Source organism: Haemaphysalis longicornis, unplaced genomic scaffold, assembly GCF_048455015.1.
Source record: "Haemaphysalis longicornis isolate Haplotype H1 unplaced genomic scaffold, Haemaphysalis longicornis Haplotype H1 scaffold_5, whole genome shotgun sequence".
NCBI lineage: Eukaryota > Metazoa > Arthropoda > Arachnida > Ixodida > Ixodidae > Haemaphysalis > Haemaphysalis longicornis.
The window spans coordinates 74,000,592-74,023,606 of record NW_027526385.1 but is presented as its reverse complement, the minus strand read 5'-3'; positions in this window follow the sequence as shown (position 1 = coordinate 74,023,606).

Below are 23,015 nucleotides of genomic sequence, written 5' to 3'. Positions count from 1 at the left end.
TAAATCGTAGATTACTGAGAAAAATACAAGATTCGTTTCGTTAGCTTTATTTTTACTTGTGTTTGTGAACTACTTCCCCTATCGAAACTCCATGAGCTTAAAAAATAATGTTTTGCACGCCGATGCTACACGTGGGAAATGAGGAGCGACTAAATGGAGTTCTATTGGTTAGTTTAAACCACCGATCTTTACCGCGCTCCGAAATCGAGGCACGCGGATGTTTTTGTTTTTCTTTTGCCGCCTTCAGGAAAAATGGATTTCCTTGAAGGAGATGGCAGCCTTCAACCCGGGCTTGGTAGCTCACATACTAATCCGTAAAGCCCTACCGAGACTAGTGCTGTCTGAGCGCTAGATGGCGAATCATCCTCGTCAGCATCCATGCCGCTCAGCTCGTTTCGTACATTAGGCATGAAATGAAATATGTCTCCACCCGAATCTTACGCTGCTCCTGCCCGAAGTTGTGCTAATCTCATTGCCTAAACTGTGAATTTTGCAGTCTCGACTGAAAATATCCCAATTGAAGGTAAGGTAAACAACTCAGAAGATGGTTGTAGATTTGCTAATATCTGCTCCTATATCCTAAAAAAGAGCCGCTAAGCTCTCGTCCTCTCTTCAAAGCGTTATCCGCAGGCAGCTTCATGGAACAGTGGATTTTCGGTTGCTCTGTTGCTGCTAACCGGTCTTTCGAAATTAATTTGCTGGATGAGCTTTTCACACGAGAATTTCGAAATCGCAGGCTTTGATCCAAGACCTGTTTGAAATCCCCAATCTCCCACCCGCTTTCCGTCCATCGAACGTTGACCATCTTATGCATCGTATGCCTACATATCTCTTCAGTCAATCGGCGTCAGTCAATTCTAGAGTGTTATGCAATCGAAGTGCTTGCAGTCGAGCAGTTGATGCACTTGTGGGCAAAGCTAGGGATTGTTTGTACGCTTTCCGGATAATTGTGTTTACCTTATTCTTTTCTCGCACCTCAAAGATGGTGTGCGACATAGCTTATTCGAGAAACAATGAACGCTTCGACCAAACGTAGCATGACTTCCTGTTTCATGCCGTGGTCCTGATTCGCAATCCTTCGGAGCATCATAACTATTTGCGCTGTGGTTGCATCTAATTTTTGGATCAGCTGGTTGTTTTCGCAAATTTTCTTGATAGGTCATGCCCAATATCTTAATTGCTGAAAAAGGAATGATACTACGTACGTCCAGTGATATCTTTATGTCCATGGCTGTGTCGCGTCGCCTCTTTTGCACGAGTAAAAGCTCGGGTTTTTTGAGGGCGCAGGTTAGTCCGCAACCTTTTGCATAGGCTGAACTACGTTGGCTGCTTCTTGGAGGCGGTCTTGCATTGTTCCTGCCGATCCTTTGTTGCTCAATATCGTGATGACGTCGGCATCTATTCAGTGATGAATATCCGAGATTTCAGCCAGCTTCTTGGGAGATTAATCAGGGCTATGTTAAACAATATGGGGGACAAGAGCGCTCCTTGTGGAGTTCCAATGTTTTTATTACTCGAATATTTGCCCCTCCCCCCTCCCCGCCACGCGTCCTTGAACAAGCTCTCCCTCCAGATTCGCAACTAGTAATTTAGATGTCTATATATATGCAGCCTCCTTGACACTTCTTACGCCCTGCATGAATCGGTAACGCCGTTCCGAATACCATCACACACTGCTCCAGATGTGATAATCGCGGCAAGAGGGCCTGATTAGTACGTCTTTTCTTGCAGCTTAAATGGCATGATATTCAGCTTACTAGCAGCCCTGTAAAGTTTCATTTCACCACACCCCTTCGTAGCGAAATAGAAGAAAAAGGACATTAGAGCCTGCACGACCAAAACACAAAGACCTGAAGCCATCAGGTTTAAGGTGACTTCATGATCAAGCGGCAGCCTTTTTTATTTTTACGGTTGGTTTCTGAAAAGATAGTTTTCTTTTTGTGCCTTTTTCTTGCGAGTAATGTGTTCATTACTGTACGGACATATTTACCCGATAATAATCAGGGTTTCTAATTCCTGGTTTCATGGTTTCTATTTCGTTCATTTGTGCGCTCCACAAAAGCATTATTCTCATGTTTCAATTAAACGCAAATGCAAATATTTTTTTCTCCAAGGCACTCGTCGATTCCGTACACTTGCCTGCATACAACATCGCCAAGCAAGTAAAGAGAATAAAAAATGCACAGATAATGGGAGGGCGAGTATTCGGTGGCTTCTTCACAAGTATCAAATGACTTGCGCGTTATGTTCCGCAAAACACATTCCACATGACAGCTCCGCGAAATGTATGAGATTGATATTCAAAAACAGAGTCCAATTTTGCTAATGACGAGTTTCTTCCTGTGTTAGACGAGATGTGCTTGCACTGAGCCCCTTCCCCCCTCCCCCCCCCCCTCAAATAAGGGTGCATAAAAGAGGCATTACATTATTTAGAACTCAAGCCCTACATCCTTGCTTTTTCGCAAATAGGGTGGAAAGGCGATATCTTTTCTGCCGCGCCTGCAACCCAACCTTTCCCCCTAATTTTCTTCTCACACTCACCCTCTCCTGGCCTCCGCCCGCACATGCCCCTTTCTTTCTCTCTCGTACAGCCTCTATCTCCACTCACCCTCTTCCTTCCCCTTCCTTCTTTCCTCTTTGGTCTCATTCATATTTTCTTCACCTTTTTCCTCAAGTATCTCCAATTCGCCCATACCCCTCTATATTTTCGTCAAACCCTTCGACCTCATTACTCTCCACCTCTCCATCCCACTCCTCCAATCACCACCCCCCTTAAATTCCCTCCTTCTCTCCTCCTCTTACAACTCCTCTTACAACTCTGTTTCATCTTTGTTTCTGTCTCACCCCACACAAATTTCCCCTCTGCCTCCTTTTTACCTTTCCCCTTTCTCTACCCCCTCCTCTTTTCATCTTCCGCTTCCCCTTCGACGCATTTCTTCCCCATCTACCAATGCACTCCGGTCCCCATTCTTTCGTCCCCTGTCTCTTATTACGCTTCTTCCTCAGAGCCACTAACCCATAAATCACCAGTGAGTCGTCACCAGAAATCACCGGAGTAATCACCAGTGAGAAATCACCAGAAATCACTAACCAGAAATCACCTATGCAGACCCTGGTAGCGTTTCTTGCGATTACAGTGACAGACAGACAGACAGACAGACAGACAGACAGACACGGACATGCAGACAGAAATACATACAGACAGACAGACAGACAGACAGACAGACAGACAGACAGACAGACAGACAGACAGACAGACAGACAGACAGACAGACAGACAGAGAGGCAAACCAGAATTTCCGTGTTTAAGTAGCCCAGGAAAGGCTATCATCTTGAAAAACGAATTTGAACATCTTTCGCGTACGAAGAGTCGGCGTCGCCAGCCAGCGCCAGTAAAAAAACCCAACAAATGAGGGAAACACACAAAGGCGAAAAAGAAAGGAGTTTCAACGAATTAAAAATACCAAGACTTCGAGATGACCTCCCACTACACTAAACTTTTGGGTTGATTTGTTTATTTTTTTGTACGGAAATTACAAACTGGCTCACGTACGTTCATGATGAGAACACGCACCAAATCCGCATGTGGTTGTGTGCAGCTCATCCACACAAAACAATTATCGGTAGTCATTATATGCAGACAGCCACATTTATTGCTGTCCTCCGCCCCCCCCCCCCCACCCCCGGTATAATATATTTGCGTGGGATGGGGGGGGGGGGGGGGGGGGGTAAGGTGCAACGGGCCACTTAAACGTGGCGTTGCTTGCAGCTTGCCAAACAGTGACACATTGAGGCGGCTCCACAAACAGCCATGTAGGCCATGTAGCCTAGCCCTTGTATGCAACGCCGCTCAAGCGGGCAGCAGCAGCGCAGGGCCATTTCTCTTCTTTCTTTTCGTCTCAGTTAAATGTAGACAGTGCTGCCCTAAGCGGATTTGTGTGATTCAAACGAGCCAAGCATAGTTACTCGGACAGCTTGAGCCACCATCGCAACCCAGTGCCTGTTCCTGCACCTTTTGTTTTGGTAGTGCTTGGCACCGCTCGAGCCGACCTGTTTTGTTTTTGTTGCGCTTTTATACGACCTCTCCTTTACGAAAGAATTGATAAGCCAAAGCATGCAGGAATTCTATGGGTAAATTATGGACAGTTCTAGGTGATTCTGCTGCTAGGCAATTCTGCTGGACACCATACCAAATAACGGGATTGCCGTGGCACCATGCCAAATCCAAACAGCATGGTTAGTTTACTACAGCCCCATGACGCTTCTTCGGTGTTATTAGGCTTTTCACCAGAGGGTATAAATCATTACAACAGCGTAGTTGCAATGCGAGGCATTTCGTGCATGTTACAAATGTGTCCCCGCTCAGCGGACGTCTTCCCTTTTTGGGAAGCGCAGCTTCCAATCCTAGGGGTCCATCTATTCTTCACGTCTGGGGACAAAGACTCCAGGGGCTCCACGTATCTTTGAAGCGTGAGGCGTTCGAAAGCGAACCCGTCCCGCTATGTGTGCTGTTAGGACGAAGTAACCATTATAGACGCACGCCGTCTGCGATTAGCGAGATGTTGCACAGCGCGAGGCATTCTTGTGTGTGCATTTGTTTGTCTTTGAAGCGCGTGGCGTCCCAACCGCAAGGCATTCGCGTTGTTTGTGAGTTTGTTTATTTTTGTTTGTTTGTCTGTTTGACAACATAAAAGGGAGTGTGAGTATGCATGTGTCGTCCTCGTGGATGACCACTATGAACACTCAAAAGAAATAAAATTTGCTCATACCTCATGCTTGAATTTTGTGGCAGCCCTATAAGGTTCGGTAAAAAGCTTCCCTGGTGATACACATTCTTAGAGTGGAATGGCTCATGATTTTGTTTTGATAAAACCGGAAGGAACGCGTAGGTTGGACAAATTCCCAGTTTGAGTAAGCCCTAAGATACCCGCAATGAAAACAGTAATGTAGGTAGCGTCCCATTTCACGGACAGAATGGTAGACCACTTGCGAAGCTGGCTAATTCGACGTCTAAAGCAACAAAAATTGGAACTGCGCAGCGGTCACAACAGCTGACGAAAGGATCGTATCAATATATGCTAAGTACGCCAGCCCAAGTTCCGTAAAAAAAGGACACTATTTTACGAAACATTACGAAACAACAACAACAAAAAAAGCAAACGAGAACCTACTCCAGAACGAAAAGTTACCCAAAACGGATTAAATAAACAACGAGTATTTTGTTTCAACACCAATACTCAAAAAGATTGCGCCGGCGTCGTTTGTTTTAGCTTAGACACGACGGTAGCCTGCATCGTCGTTGACTTAGACGCTTTCTCCGCAAAGTAGCCCTGTTTGACGTCTTCGTTCAAATTGAAACCGTTCTTGGCTTGACTGACGGGCTGCGAAGACTCAAAATAAAGTTATTATCATCATCAGAGCCATTCAAAGCGGAAACTGAAATGCAGCCGTTTTTTTTTCCTGGCATACAATGATGATGATTTACTTTGTCGTGAGAAGGATGACCCTGGTTTGGTTCGGGGAGCGAAAGAGCACTGAATTCGCGGTAGCCGCGGGTACAGCGAGGCAACACCCAGAAAATAGGCCACTTTTATCTTTCCTGGGCAAAATTAGGGCCTTTATGAACTCATTAAAGGTCAATACGCAAATGGTGCATATAAAAGGCGAAGTTAAAACGCCGGGCCCTCACCGCAGTCGTGGCCCAGTGGTCAGGGCACCCGCCTCGGCTGCGGGAGGTGGAAGGATCGAATCCCACCGCCGGAAACCCACCGGTAATGCAGGGTACAAGCGTTCCCCCGGTCCGTGGTGCCCGGGCTCTATTAGGGTGCGTACGCTTGGGAGAGGCCCTCCAAATGGCGACGTCCCCCCGGCCGCAGGTCCCCCCGACCTTGCAGTCGGCGGTGCTTGAGCTCTCCATATGAAGGCCTGCCTCATGGCCCCGCCGTCGACGCCGATCGCCGTCGATGGCGAACGCGAGCCTCCCGCCGCCGGTCGCCTGCCTTAGAGGCCATGAGGTGCGACGGGGAGACGCCTTGAGAGCTCGGCAATTGGACGGGTGCGCCGCAGGGCCTCTTTTGCTGGCCGCGCAAAGACTTTTTTTTTTTTTTTTTTTTTTGCGAAGGCTTTGAGGGTTCTACTACTTGTTGGGAGCTCTGCAATGCTTGACGTTGCTACTGTTGCACCCCCGACATATATATTTTGTTGTACGGGTGAAGCCCTTTATGTGGCTGGTGCTGTTGGCGTCTCCTGCCGTCGTCGTAATCGTCGTCTCATGTAGTTACGGCGCTAAAAGACCGAAAAACTCGTTTACGCCTCGCGCTAGAACGTGACGCATACTAAAACAACATGGGGGCACTCGTTTACGCCTAGGGCTAGAGAGCTTCGTGCTTCGGAGGCAAGAGACTTTTACATCTAAGCTGTATACTTGTTGGCCCCAACGGTTTAATTTCTGTTGGCAAATAATACACTTATACACTGCACGGTTCACTCATCCCCAGGTTTCACGTTAGTGGAGATGGACCTGGATTTTTTTAGTGGTTTTAAATGCGAATGCATTTCTTAGTCGGGGGTTGTCGTGCTCCGTCGGCGTGCGCCTAGCAACAGCTGTGGAGAGAACACGAGATGCTGCGAGCAAGCTCGCCTTCTTCTTCTTCTCTACTTCCTCCTCGTTCAAAGCGCGTGCAAGTTCCTCTTTCTCCTCCTCTGCTTTTAAATGAGAATGCATTTCTTAGTCGAGGGTTGTCGTGCTCAGTCGGCGTGCGCCCGCAGGTGTTATCTCTCCGCGCTCCTCCTCGCCCTTAGCAACAGCTGTGGCGCGCCTAGCAACCGGAGCAGGTGGTAGCTCGGGTGGGAGTAGCGGAGGGCAAGGGGAGAGGAGGAGCGCGCTCGGGCGTGTGAGGGCGCTCGCATCGCGGAGCTCGGGCGGAGTAGCGGAGAGTGAGTGCGTGGCCTCCGCGATTTGCTGCCGGCGGCGCGCCGTCAGCAAATCGCGGAGGCCACGGTGAGTGGAGAGGAGGAGCGCGCTCGGGCGTGTGAGGGCGCTCGCATCGCGGAGCTCGGCGGACTCTCTCTCCTCTCCGCGTACCCTCTCTCCGCTCGGTGCGCTCGGAATCTATATAATGCAGTGGAGCGCGCGCCTGGCGCCTTGATAGCGATTCTTCATTAAGTACGCCATTAATAATAATTACTCGCACCGCACTCTTCGGTGCACCCAATGCATTCGCATTTCCGCACGATCCCCTTCGGGGAGGTGGGGGGATTTTTTTTTTCTCCTTTAGGTCGGCTTCGGCTGTTCATATATGTCAGCGGAGGGCTCACTGAGCGAGCTACGGTAAGCATACATGTACAGTTTTTTAACATTTAGGGTTTTATTCGTTTTAGAGTCATTTTGGCTGCCATTGTTTTTTTCTTTCGGATAATTTTGCATGCTTTAAATTGGTGTTGCACTTGTATATAACCCTCATAGCTAGCTCAGGTAACGGCATGCTGTATTTTCTACGGTTCACATATACGCGACCGGGATGCAGCTTCCCACGACGCGCCATGCCGGCTGAATCAGGGCCGTACAAGCTTGAGGCGTAACAAAGGAAGAGGGGAGATAATAGTATTGGCCATGAGCAACAAAGTAGACGTCTTTCAAAAAGAAGCTAATAAAAAGTTAATAATTCAATACACAAATTACGCAATAAGCTAGTTCCCGTCTCAGTATTTTATGTAGAGGGACTATCCGCTCGAACTGCCTACTTACATTTCAAGGCCCGGACCGTTGTTTTCTTAATTCATGGTCTACCCATATTTAGGGCACTTTGGTACTCCATCGAAACAAGCTGCCGTTTGGAATGTGACCTGTTCCTCCATTTTTGGCAGTAAACAATTGTCTTTTTTTTTCACTCTCTCTGCAGGCTTCAACCGTGCTATAATAATCGGTCGACCTATCACTTCTTGCATTTGTATAAACTTGAAACTAATCATTTGACATGACAACCCCCTCTAATTGTCAGCTCTAGCCTCTTCGAACAGTTAGCACAACTCTTTCTGTCTCTCTCAGTCTCTATCATTCTCTCTCTCATTCTCTCGGTGTCATGCTATGTTTTTGTGACTTCTTGTACTTTTCCAGAGGCAGACGTGCGGGTGATGCGCCCAGCACGGTGTACCTACATTTTTTTTATTGCGGAAGTTTGCTATTCAGCATAAGGGGAAACTAAATGTATAGATACACCCCGGATTCCCGAAGGAATCAGAGCAGGGGGCCATAATGTGGTCCTTGTATCCACGCCATGAAGTCTGGCGGACGTCCGGGGCGCAGGCCGCAGGTGGCGATGTGCACAGCGCGTAGGCTTCGCAGAGCAAGGCAACTCCACACCAGGGGCTCTGCTGTAGCCTGGTCAACTGGAGCGGGGCAAAAGGGGCAGGTGGAGTTGAACGGGGCATGGTATTGAGGAGGCCAGGACCTCGTCACAGCTGGCGTGAGGGCGACTCCCAGGCGAAGACGTCTGAGCAGGACCTCATCTTGGCGAGACAACCCGCCAGGGAGATCTGTACCGCGCGTGGGTATGAGAGCGCGCGCGGTGCGCCGTAGACGTTCTTTTGCACTGGCAAGGCGAACACCGTTTGACGAAGGTGCAAGAGGAGCTGGATAGTGCACACGCACGGGGTGTGTTCCGGCATCTGCAGCCTGCATTGCGGGGTGGCTATTCCGTTGGCGCCATGACACGCGCACACGACATGGATAAGTGTCCATTATGTCCTAGATTTCTAGCAGAAGTTCGTTGGACGTGAGAGTTTTACGAAGCTCTCGAACAGCTCCGACGAATCAGTGTAAATTGTACACTGTGGTGAAGCGTGGTTGATTAGCAACGATGTGTGTAACAGAGCATCCCGCACTGCAAGGAGTTCTGCCTGCGTTGATGGCCACTTCTCCGTTGTTATGTAAGTGCAGGTCACTGGATCGGGAGCCACAGTCGGGCAGAGTAGAGCCGTATGAAGTAAGGTATGGGAAGCACTGGCGTCGACAAACATCAGCGTAGACGAAGGGCTACCAATCTCCATAGAAGGCGGAATCGGGGCACCAACTGACCTACATGATCGAGCGTATTCTGCAACAACATTACTTTGCTCCCGTCGCTCGCTCACTTGTAGTTTAAAGAAAGAAATTTTGACGTTGAAAATTTGCTTCGGGTACAAGGGAGCGCCTATGACAGAATGAGGGTGCGTTTTTTACAAAAGGTTATAACGCAAAAGCAAGCAAACTTTGTGCTTACTTCGAATCGAAGTAACCAATAACAGAAGAAATTTTTGTTTTCAGGTAAGCAACAAAGGAAATTGTTCTTAAATACTTTGTTCTTTTATTTTGTTGCAAGGTGGAAGCACTGCGGCATTGTTTACATACTCTACACAGTTCTCTGTGCAGAGCATCGATCGTTTTTCCTAACACTTAAACACTATCTTGCATCCACAGGGATAACATGCTTAGTAAACACGCGTGCTCTATTCGCATATTCATTGTGCCGAGTAAAACCGGGCTCAGTCAAAAGATTACTTGCCCGTGCTGCGTCTCAAACGGCAATGAACCATGCATGCGCAGACCTCTCACCCGGGACAAACAGAGTTCACTTCACGAAAACTCCACAATGGATTACGCTTTTGTAACCCCACGGCGAACATCCCTCACCTGCACCATAAATGCACCCATGTTCCGGTGGGCGCTAACGTGCATCCGTTCTTCTTGTTGCCAACAGAAAGGCAACCAGGAGTAACGTTCACCGCGACGAGAAATGGCGACTCTACCACCTGTCAGGGAAGGCGTCTTAGCAACAGCGATGATAACACCTCAAGTTGAGGAACTCTTGATTAGTATCTCCTAGATGTTTCATCGACAGCCGCCAATACGAGAGGTTATTAAGGAAAACGCGTCAGGGGCCCTGTGAGACGACGGACCCAGCGTTGTTACCTGCGGATGACAGAAAAATTCCGCGAGCGCATAGAGCTACGCTATCGAATCAAATAAATCCTAGTTAAAAATAAAACACAAAAATACCGTATTTGTGCGTGTACAACCCACGCCAAAATGCGAAAATTTCAGTGGCAAACTACGGGTGCTATAATAAGCGGGATATTTACTTTAGTGCAGCTTCACGGCAATGCGCGTTGTGCCGTGAAGCTCCAACGCACTAATACTGGTTAAGTCTTTCATGGACTGATTGAAGAAAACATACGAGGACAAGGAAAAAAAATAAGGACGAGCGAATTCTAACAATTGAATTTTATTAGTGAATTGTGACTCTCGCCTTCCGGTGAATGTATTCTACTTGCTAAATATACGCGTTTTCTGTCTACATAGTATGTGATTTGTTGCTTGAGCCTTAGCTTTGGCGCAGCCTTTTCTGTATCAAATGTGTGGGGAATACTCGAGGATGTTTTTTTTTTCTTTTCCGGTGGGCTGAAACTGGGGGTGCGGATTATATGCAGGGGCGGGCGTATGGCGGAAAATACTGTATTTCCCGCATGCACTCTGTGAAGGTGGATGATTATCGAAGATTCTTCGCACACGACATAGAGGTGATTCAGTATTTCTGGTGTGGGAATGAGAAAGTGTTATTTCTCTTGGGCGTTGGCGGTGGTCATCCCGAAGAAAGAGAGATACGCGCGCAAACACATCGTTATCTTTGCTCTACTGATCCACAAAATGGTGCATATAATTGAGTATTACTCCCAAAACGCATGCCCATTATGAGACTTATATGCTTGAGGTACAAACCATGGTGTGAACGGCGTAAGACTTGATAGTGAGCGCTTTCTAATGGCACATACTCGAGGACATCGATTTTTCGAGCGCCTCGCGCTACAGAATTCCTCGCGCTGCATAGGCACATCACTCCTGAGGAATTTTTGTTCTAGGACAAGAAAATACCTGTAACCTTGGCCACATCATCATCATCATCATCATCATAATCATCGTCGTCGTCATCGTCGTAACTACGGCCACGGCAAGGCAAAAACCTCTACCATAGATCTCCAGTTATACCGGTCCTGTGCCAACAGCTACCAATTTATCACCGTAAACTTCTTGATGTCATCTGCCCATGTAACCTTCCGCCGCCCCTGATACGCTTGCGTTCTCTAGGGATCCGCTCTGTTATCCTTAATGGCCAAGGGTTATCTTGCCTTGGCCGCATCGCTTCTCTTAAAAAACAGGGACAAGAAATTGGCGAAGCTTGCACTAAGTCGCGGAAGGCTTAAACCACAGCGAAGTTGGAGGAGTTCTTTTTAGATGCGGAGCATCTCTTTTTCGGGGGGATGTCACTTGTCCGTGCCCCGTCCGCAGCGCCTCTGATGATGATTGTTGCAGGATGCCCCTAGGGATTGGCCAACCAAAGAATCCATCACGAGAGAGCTTCGCGTTCAACCACCGTCATCATCTTCCCATGGGGGAACCGCTCAAGAAGAAGGAGAATAAGAGAAACCTGTGAAGAGGAGGGCGTGTACGTTGCTCTCAGCCGGTGCACCAACGTCAACAACCTCTACCTCACCAACGCTCACGGAGACTACCGGTTCTACCACAGAGATGACAACATCGACAAGAACATGATGGACGAGTTTCGGCGCCTCGAGAACCACCGCCTACTCACCGTCACACAGCAGCACTTGCGTGCCTTTGCCACCGGTGTGGACCCGGACGCGGAACTCCCTCTGGCGCTACTAAACACCGGATCACTCAACATAACGGCAACACAATGGAACACAGAGCCCCCATGATGCTTCGCATCCTCATCAGTGTTCCCCACGGGAAGATGGTGTACGTTTTTTATGTAAGCACTGAAGACTCACCTCCACGCATTGCATTAGGTTTGAAATTGTTTATTTACTTGTTCCGTCGTCATGTTTCACTATGTTAGTACTAGTTGTGGTAATATCCATCTGTATCGTCGTCTTCCTCACGCATGACTGGCGGTGCCCGGTCGTTTTGTCCGCAGGCTTTCACATTTCTCCCAAAGTGGAACGCGTCGACAGCACGCGCTGGAACCGGCGGCAACCGGCTTTGCCAACTGGGTGTCTGTAGAGTGAGCTGTTTTGCGCTCCCCCCTACAGACGAGGACGCACGTGAACTGTTTTCTTGGTATTTTTGTGAGCCTCGAAAGCCTCGATGACGTCGGGCGCTCCTCGTGAGGCACGTTCTCACGCGCACGGTAAACGGCGGGAGTGAATATGAACCGAGGTTTACTGATGACACCAGACACCGCACACATTAAGGCCAACAACAACAGCTTCGCTGTTACTAAAACTGTGTATTCGCCAGCTGCGCTGACAGGATCCTAACGCCCTAACGCAGTTGTTTTCCCATTGCTTTCCGATACAGGTGTGATCGCAGTCTTCTAAGAAAGTTCCGCCTGTTCATCTTTTTATAACTGTTGCTGCTGTCAATTCTGGTCACATGTGCTCCTATCATAGTCCACTTTCAGATTGACCAGAAATAAATGTTTGACAAACCAGGCTTATTCCCTTTTTATTTTCTTCCTTCATATTTCCGCCACCTTCCCCCGCCCCCCCCCCCCCCCCCCTCCCTCTTTCCCGAAAACGTTTCTGCGACTTCTCAACCACGGAACCTTACCGGCCCCATTCCGCGAAATTTTTCTCACGCTAATTTGAGCGAAGCTCTCTTCGGCAGTATTCCGTTGCTTCGGGAAACTGCTGCTGTCTGTGTTTCGCCGCGTGGAACGCAGGATTTTATCGTGCAACAGTTAACACAGGCCTCGGTCGCACCCGCGGAGCCGGGAAAGTGACTGGCGGGGTAGAAGGAGGTGGTTACCCCGTATAACCCAGGCCTGCCCCTATCACGCCTGACAGGTCGACCGGAGCACTAACGTATCCCGAGGAATCCTAGTTATTTTGTTTACCACGTTCTCTATGCTGAGAGCTGGTTTCGTCCTTGTCAGGAGTATTAGAGAAGTTGAACCCTTCTCCTTTCGTATCAAATTTCTTGACGCACTCGCTAATGCTAGCTGTTGTGAAAAATAATCTGCGTCAAACACAATACAACTCCCCAACAAATGCCACCTGCGAGAGAATTTCAGCCCGGGTATGTCACGATAACAGCTTCGCGTGACGTTAATTCCCACCTACACATGGGATCAGCCAGCATTTCGTAATGGCATTAATCTTTGTCTCGTTCCACATTAGTAACTGAATATCTACAAAGCAGACGGATCTCATAGTCCCATTGACATTCAGCTAGTAACTTACCCCGCTAATCTTCAAGAAGAAAAAAAAAAGCTAATACTAAAGAATGGCGGAAGATAATGAAGGCGTGGGATGATAAAAGACGGTTGGAAAGGCGACAGCCGCAACATTGCATGTTGTACAAAAGGCTTCATTTGTAGCTACCTACATAAGCCGACGAGCTTAGAGGCGTAAAACGATTATCTGCGGAGGTGCTTAGCATTACTACGGGCTTTCAACAACATATAGGATGTGCAGTGCCTGCATCCCACCACTCTTTCGCAAGTCTTAATGGCTGTACCGGCCTCTCAGAAACGTTGGGATGTAATTATTCGTCTTAACAAGATGCTACGCCCACGTGCCATCTGCTCTTTGTATTGATTTCTCCCACGCCCCGACCCACGCCGCGGCTTCATTAACCCGGTACATGTTGGTGCGGGGCGTAGAAGTTATAGTGCGTAAACCTTGCTTACGGGGAACGCCAACGCATCCCAAGAGGTAACATCGTCGAAGTTCAACAATGGCGTTACCGCTTGGTTCCTTAACAAATCCCGCATTGGCGTCTTTTTTTTCTGTTGAATGCGTGAAAAAATGATTATCCGTACCATATTAATGACTGGAAATCTACATTAAAATTCCAGACAATTTGTGAACTGAACCATTGAGATATATATTTTTGCTACAATCTTACAGCAAATGAAAAATTACTAGAATTCTTTTTCAATTAATTTTTCGAAGATACGCGCTACAAAAGACAATTGTGCGTACGGAGGAATTAGAGAGAGTTTTAATCTCGCGGGAAAATGCGTTCACGATATTAAAGCTTGGAAACGAAACTACGGACAATCAATGTATCAGAAGTTTCAAGCCTTCGACACGAGACCTTTCTTAAAAAGAGTGAACTATAACGCAATCCTACTTCTAATTTGCATTGTTATTTGTCTAGTCTGAAAGTTATTACACTAATCGCCAAGAAATCCGAGGTATACGCGTACAATTCAGCTGTTCACATCGGGGACGCTTTCTATGCATCAAATGGAAACATTGCAGATGTAGTTAGCAAAACTTCCTCGACGTAAGGAAGCGTCCAAGTTGCAGGACAAATAAAGATGTTTTCTCTCTCTCTCTCTCTCGTGCCACTTGCCTCTGTTGGAGGCGAAAGCGTGGCCACACTTATCAACGAATTCCTAATACAGTAAAGCCTCGTTACAACGAACACTGATATGGCCAATTATCGTCTATAGCGAACAAATACAAACTTTGGTGTTTGGCGCTTTATTTAGGTGTCACTCATTCTTTTATAACGAAATTAAAACCGCGAGAACCGCGAACCATATCGGATATAAAAAAGAAATATTTGACGAGGAGGCCAAGAAGCTACTTGGAAAATGCCCCGTATTACGAAAACTGGCCAAGAATAAAGGCCCTTTTGTTCGTGGACACTGTGGAAAACTTCAACCTGCTCAGTGCTGTGAGTAGCAACCAGACGAAGTTCCACATCCTTTATCAAGTAAATATGGGAGCACGCCTATTTTGTAACGTTTACTTTGTTCTGTTGTATTTTCACGTACTCATGTTCCGGCCATAGAGCTTTAAATGTAACAAGGAGTAAAGTAAGAGTTACAATGGTTATAATGCGCTCGAAGCCTTAAAAATTCATTTTTCTATTAAGCATTTTGGCGCGAACCAGATTGTCGATTTGTTATAGCCGTATTTTATCTCTACCCTTAAAGCGAATATCGGCTATAAGGAACTATAATTTCCTGTTCCAATGCGACTTCGCTATAACAAGGTTCGACTGTACCTACATCTCCGCCTTCGTGTTTTTTCGCCTTTTCAGGGTCGCTTCATGGTGGCTTTATTGTCGCTACCGAGGACTTCTAGAAATATAAATTGGGCAAGCATTAATCCAAAGCACAAGACAACGCGTTTTTCTTTTTGCGAGACAATAAACGCTCCACATGGCATCAACCTCACGCAACTTTCAATCACTCGCACAAATTTCCCGCACAGCGATTAAAGTTCCTTAATAAAGAACCACCTTCCTTATGTGCGTTTTACAAAGCTCATCATGTGACACTGAGTAACCCCGTCTAATTTCCATGTGGATTGCGATTTGAGTAAATAAATGTAAGACCTCCATACATCGCTTTGTTTTTACCCTGCGTTAACCGAGCTCTTGAGCCCGTAAATGTAAAAACAACACCGGCGCCATGAGTCCCCAACAACCAAAGTGGACACTTTCCAAAGCTGACTGCTCATCTTCACGCCGAAAAGATGCTATTGATCTAAGCATGTTCATGAACGCTCATCTTGGAGGCGTACGTAGAGACCTCATGCTCAACAAGAGCCCACGGGCTGATCTGGGCTTCTTTAATAACGCAAGAACGCTCCTTTATCCGCACGCGCGCTTGTATCACTATCCTGGTCCTAGCTTAAGAGCACTACCGCAAGCACCGTCCAGGTAGCACATACACAAAATTCTAGCAAAAGAATGGAGGTAAACGCCGATCGCAGCGTTCGTTACCTTATGTCGATGACGACGTGCCTGTATGTCGGCAGCGAAGCTAAAGCAATCTCGTCGTCTTTCGTGTAATGATCTGCCCGCTCATGAGTTGTGTAATACGTGCGGGCGTGCGTGTGAGTTGGCACGAGTAGTGCGAATAAGAAAGAGAGAGTGAGCCGCTCTCCCGAGAACATACCAAGAGAAACAACGAAAGTAAGTGCGGGCAAAGCCAACTTCGTCAGTCACCCTCAGAGTGGGGACTGAACCTGCCTTCGACAGAAGGGGCCTGTTTAACGACGACTCGTTCCGTTGTCGGCACAAGCTGTTGCGGTCGGGCAGGGCTTGCCGTGACAAGCCAGGGGTTTTTCTCACCCGAGTGCGCTGTTTGTCATTAGTAGGCTCTCTCTGCGGTCTTTTTGCGCTGGCGTCTTAATTGTGCGCTCATTAGCTCTACGTTATCGAGAAGACTTTGTATCACGTAGGGCATTTAAATTGCTCGCCATTGAAAGTCGGACAGCCATTTAAGTATATAATTTTCAGTGCGCTTAGTAATAGTAAGTAATGCTCACTAATACTTTTTTTATCAGATTTATTAGTCCGTTTGACAAGGTAAATACTACAAGGGAACAGTTGTCGGACCAGCAAGTATAAACGAACAATCTCACCGTGGGAAGCAATTTTTTTTTTTTTTTGTTGGAGATCACATTTGTTTCACGTTATCACCCGCCGCGGTGGCTCAGTGGCTAAGGCGTTGCGCTGCTGAGCACGAGGTCGCGGGTTCGATTCCCGGCCGCGGCGGCCGCTTTTCTGATGGAGGCGAAAAGCAAAAACGCCCGTGTGTGCGAGATTTCGGCGCACGATAAAGATCCCCAGGTGGTCAAAATTAATCCGGAGCCCTCCACTACGGCGCGCCTCATCGCCTGCGTTGCGTCGGCGCGTTAAACCCCACAATCAATCAATCAGTTTCACGTTATCACCTGAAAAAGCCCTTATTTCGAAGTTGGAAACAATACTTATATGTGATCTCTGCAATGATGCAATTTGTACGATTTAACGCCCTAAACTTATTGCGGGGGCGGGGGGGGGGGGGGGGACGGGGGGGTTAAAGGATTTTAATACAAAAGCATTGTGCCTCTTGTAATTGGTTAATAGACCGTGAGCTTCTCACGGCTATTTTCCTCTTTATTGAAAAATGCCCCTGTGGGTACGTGAAGAATGTGAGTGTATATGCTGTCGTCACAGGCAAATGAAAATTGGAGCGTACACAAGTCTAGGCTTGCACTCGCCGCTGTGGCTCAGTGGCTAAGGCGTTGCGCTGCTGAGCACGAGGTCGCGGCTTAGATTCCCGGCCGCGGCGGCCGCTTTTCTGATGGAGGCGAAAAGCAAAAACGCCCTTGTGTACGTGATTTCGGCGCACGTTAAGATCCCGAGGTGGTCATAACTAATCCGGAGGCCTCAACTACGGCGCGCATCATCGCATGGGTTGCGTCGGCGCGTTAAAAGCTACAATCAATCAAGGCTAGGCTTGCTTTAGTGTTCCCGAGCGCCACAGAGGAACACTTCATGAAATGCCGAGAGGTAGCAAATCTCCTTCACGCGTCCTGCGGATACCCCGAGAGAAAACCCACGAAGCTATCACACTAGAGACAAGGGGAGCAGTCCTGGCCAACTCCTATATCGCAGAAGGAAGGATAAGACAGTGCACGAAAGCCAGAGAGGTTAACCAGAGAGAAGTCGGTTGGCTGCCCTACACATGGGAAGTAGGAAATGGGGGATTTAAAGAGTGAAAAAAGTGTATATAAATGACGAGGAGTGGAGCTTGAGGTGCGAGAAAAGAAAGAGTAAAGATAACTACGAAAACAAGAGCCATTGGCGCCAATAAGGCCTAAAACAGAACAGGTAAGCTAACCAAAGGGGCGAATGAAAATACACGGTGTCTTTGAAATTGTTCGGACAATCCTGCGGCCTTTAAAAAATGAAGTAATGCTTTTGCGGCCTTTTGGGACTGCGATTGGCAATGACTGTGAGACTGATCAGTTTGAGCTGATTCGAAGTGCGAAGATCGGTTCACAGGAACACAGTAACAGGTTTAATCAGCCGTCCCGAACCAGTCAGTCCCGCGATCTCCTTATTGTTGTTGTTGTTGTTGTTGTTGTTGTTCCTTGATATTATTGGCGCATACCCAATCAGAGGATTGGCCAAACATCAGTCGTTAATTCGAATGAGATTACTGCCTAGGTGGATGATTCAAGGAAAATTAGAAAAATCCTTCCTCGCCTTCATCTTCCTCTTCCCCAGCCTATCTCGGTCCAATTGGCTTACAGGGGATTGTCCTCCTCAGGTTTCTGTAATCTTGACCCACAACAATTGGGGCCTTGAAGGAGGGCTCCACTCACATCTCTAGCCACACCTCCTTTCCCCTCAGATCAGTAAAGTTCAGTGATTGACTGACTGAGAATCGACCGTGAGCATCTGAAAATATTATTAGCGCGATTGGCCAACCTTCTCATCTCCATTAGCCAATCCCCTTGAGTGAGCATATGACCGGTCTGAATACCGTCTGGAAATATGCACTGGGAAGCTACGAGCCCACGTTATGTAATCTTCGTGGAACCTTAGCATGGAACACACGCAATGTAGCAGTGAGGTATCCCCAGGGGAGGCCATAATGCCGTACTTGCACGATTCTAATGTGCACCTTTTTTTGTAAGCACGTTGCAATCGGGCTCAAAACTGAACTCAGCTTAAAAGCGGCCAGCAGCATTGCCATGGACAAAAAGTCTTCCCAATTCCGTCTCATTCAAATCCAAGCCCATCGGTCAACATCACATGGGTAGGGGGTACTAGAAGAGAGAAATGCGTCGATCGGGGTTCATTAGGGGGGTCCCTTTTGCGATGAAACTTTCTGCTGAGGAACTCCTGTTGTAAACAGCGCCCCTGGCGGATGTTGCTGACTAGTTGGTTTCAGTTGTTTTGTTTCTCATTTAATCCTTATTTATTGCCCTAAATAGTTTTATTTCGTTATTTCATGATATAAAGTTGTACAAAGCCATTAAGCAACTGTGTAGGTTCACTTAAAAACTGTATGGGGACGCTGGTTGCAACAGGCGTTCTCTGGGGAACGCCTGCGATCCATACAATTTTTTCATCGCAAGACGCACCCGCGTTCTCCGTTGGTTTTTCCCACGCACGACACACCTTACCTTCTAGTACACTAAGATGGGCAAGTTGGCAAGTTTTGGTGCGCCCATTCCACAATGCGCATACCATAGCGAACTTTTGCACATATTTCAGTTCCTGCAATTAGCACCTCATTTCAGTCGTTATGGCTCTAAAGAAATACCGCTGTCCATCAAGCGCAAGCGTCCATCAAGCGCAAGATAATTTTACTTGGCGACAGCGAGCAGCATTATTCACAATGGGCGTGCCGCAGGCATGAGTGCGCAATTGGCATAAACGAAGCGGAGCCATAATTTCATACAAGGCTTCCCGAGTCCTGAACCTCGTCGTTTTCGGGAACTTGATAACTCCTTGGTAGAAATTGTAAATTAGCTGCGAATGAGCCAACGGATCGTCACGTCTAAAATGATGGCCAAGGCATTTTAAATAGCGAACACGTTTGTCCACTCCAGTTCTAAAGCCAGCAGGAGCTGGTTAAACAAGTTTATGAAGCACAGTAAATCTTTGATGCCGTAGTTGCGTGCGTGAAGTAAAATGTATTCTGCAGGTACGGGATGTCTTGTGTTATACATAAGCGCGGAAATATTGGCGTCAGTTTATTTTTTGAAGTATCATTCGTTGACTTACCCGCACGTTACAATCGGGGGTGCCGTGAAATCGTGCAAATACAGTGCTTTCGCGTTTGAAGCACGTAAAAAGGTTTACGTATACCTCGGTAACATTAATACCGGCATTGGCCAATCGTCATAATTGGGTACGCACAGGTTGAAAAACTACTCTGAATTCGGTACAGAGATGCCAGGAATTATTATATTGGTTGCTTTGTGAAGCCACCATGACGCACACGTAATTTAGTGGTGAAATGTTGCTGTTCTTTCGGAGCACTGTTATACACACGCACACACAAAAAAAACAGCCAACGGGCATTGAGTCGCCTTTAAGCTAACACAGCCATTTCGTTCCTGTTCTGGAAATTGAGCTCACGGGAATCAAAACGTCTCTTCCAATTTTGTGCCAGGTCAATTAAAATCGCGATTCGCGAATGAGTCGTTCGAACTATTGGTGTCTGTGCGTGCGGGAATGCATGTTTTTCTGTGCATTTGTATGTAGCTGCAGGGGTCGAAAAATCCATAGCCTCCGCAATATATTCCTAATGCATAGCCTAGAGGTGGCTTCAGGGTACACTACAGGCCGCGATGTCACGCACACGCACGGAGAGGCGTTATATCCCAGGTCGCTGCGTGTTTATTTTAACGCAGTAGTCAATATGATAGTGGAAACTCTGCATATATCAATAACCGTTCGAAGCAAAACGTACACTTTCCCTTCAGCTCCGCCTCTGCTTATTATGAAATATCCATTACCTACTGCTGAGATTTTGCAACAACCTGTTCACTGAAAAGCTGTTTATTTTCGCTAATTGAAACTGACCTTTCCCAGATTGGCGCTGCGATGTTTCTGGAGAGTAATACGCTGTCTGCACAGGACATTTTACAAAGCCCTGCGTTGTTGCTTCGTGGGATAAAAGTCGCTGGACCGACCTGAGATTAGCGGAAAGATTAGGTTTCTCATGCTATTATAATGGAAGGGCAGATCCCGTTTCAACATTCTATGTGTTGTTGTTCTTCGCAGAAAACCGGTTCCATATGAACATTCCCCATATACAGTCGTTTCTGGAACTTCAATAATTCGAAGCCACTTAATTGGAGGCATTGTTCTAGCAAGTTTACATGCAATTCAATGGAAGACGCCGCTCGATAATTCGAAGGTAAAAATCATTATATGAGTTATCTGGAAGTTATTTCCAATAAAAAGGAACGAGCTGAACGTAATTTCTGGATAAAATAAAGAATTTGAGGCGTGAAAACACCGCCGTGCTCTGCACTATGTCGCCGTCATTGTAACTAGGCCAGCGCACAGTCGGTAAAGCGGGAGTTCAGTTGAGACTCCTGCCAGCGTACGCATCTCTGTCTCTTTTCAAGGTCCTCAAACTCCTTTGTGGCGCACAGTGCTGCGTGAGCCGTTTCTGTGGCAGATGCTTCCGGGTTTGATTTTAGCGGTACGTCTCCCCTATTCCAGCGACCCGTGTTGTACGCTCTAATTGGCGACGACAGTCGAGATTCTGAAGAAAATAAAGAATGAAGACGTGTTGCGAATACCAATGGTTTTGTTGTGTTTTTTTGTTTAGTTCGCAGTTCGTTTAATTAGTAGTTTCTTCTGCTCCCCGTGAACTCCGAATTAACGGGAGTCCGCTGCAATGTCTTTATTGCCTTCTCGCAGAGTTTTTATCTGATCAGCTGATAAGATATTTCCACCGGCCATTCTTATCAGTTCAACCTTTCATCAGTCTGGTTCTCGTAATACCTGTGTCATGTCAGGCGAAATAAGTTGCGCTTGGGACTGCGTTTGGCAAAGCCCGCTTCTTTCAAAACAGTGAACTACACGTGAGCCACATAGACAAAAGCTATAGGAAAAAGTTTGTTCTCCGTCGAGTAAGGGTGGAAAAACAACTGAGCAGTGTAATTCTACGCTGCCAAAAAAGCAGGAATGCTTCGGAAAACTTTTTAAACAAAGCACAAATTAAACTTCTAGCTCTTTCGCCCAGCGCCGGCGGCCGAACTCGCGTCATTAGTCTTGCCTCTGCCCACCCCTCATCGCCCCGGCGCCGGTAACCATGGCATCCATCACCGAGCACAAGCAATGGCCGGAAACTCCCCCTTCCCGTTCCACGTGCCGCCGTTTTCGACCCTGACCACTCGGGAACTTGTCGGAAACCGGGCGACATAGAAAATTTACCATTCCTTCCTAAAGAAAGTTGAGCAGCTCGAAAGCCAAAAGTGCGTCGAACCTTCTCTAAATGCGCATCCAATCGATCGTAAAAACCTTCAACGACCCCAATTGCAAACGAAGAACGAAACCATGCGACGTCTGTTCACGCACTAAATAAACGCATCGCATACAAACGATCTCAATGTATACCGATGAGTAATTTACGGGATACTAGATGCAGAGCATCTGATTCACTCGCCTTGTTCCTCCGGCGTCGTCGTCATCGGCGGCGTTGTCCGCCTCTCCCCCATTCTCCTCGCCGCGCCAGCTGCGCTCTCCGCCGCTCACCCCCTCTCCTCTCCGATAGCGAACACTCTCTCGCGAGGGGCATTGGATTCGATTGGCTTGGCGTGGCTTGGCTTGGCGTGGCTTGGCTTGGCTTGGATTGGATTTGGGTTGGATTGGATTAAAGTGGATTGTGTTGGATTGTGTTGCGTCATAGCCGCGGCACGCTGCGTCATAGCCGCGGCAGGGGGCTCACGGCACGTTTCACGCGTTGGGAGAATCAATCTAACGGAAACAACAACAGAACCCCCTATGCGTCGCATCTACACAGGGGTTCCCGTGAGGGGAGGTGGGAGTTTTTTGTACTCCTTCTTCGTGACCTATGTATATATTGTCTTATCTGTATCCGTTCTTTTTTCGCAATTTTCAAGTAACCGCTTTGACACAATAAAAGCCCGGTTTCAGGCATGCGCCGTGTGTCCAGAGCTCTTATCAGAGCTTTTCTTCCGACCAATCGGTTTATGGGGAAATACTTTTTTTTTTGACATGGCGCAATCGTTCTCACTAAGAAAGCCTTCGCTTTGAGCTGACCACCCAGGGTGAGCGATTGCAAACAGGATATCCGATCGCTAACTGACTCGTTGCCGCACGTCGCATTACGGGCGATGCTGCCGGATGGTGGTCGAATTCTAACATAGCCCCCACCTCATAATTCCCGCTTTGCTCTGATAGGGTAATAGGAGAATTTTATTTGCTTCGGAAATGCAGAATTTCCGGCTGCCAGACATTTATAATTCCATCCGCAATTTTACTGTACGTCTAATAAATAAATTAAATGTCAGACCCCGCTATGGTGGTCGTGGTGCGTGACACGAGTTACGCTAACACTGTGCAGACACTTACACAGTTTTCTACTAGGTTTGATTTTTTGGGGATCATAGTTTTGGCGCATTACACGCCTCTTCAGCAGCTCCGTTGGGGCACTCGACTCGTCTTCAGACATAGGAAAATTTCCCAAGACGGGAAGCGAACTGTGACAGCACCCATACTGCAAATACGC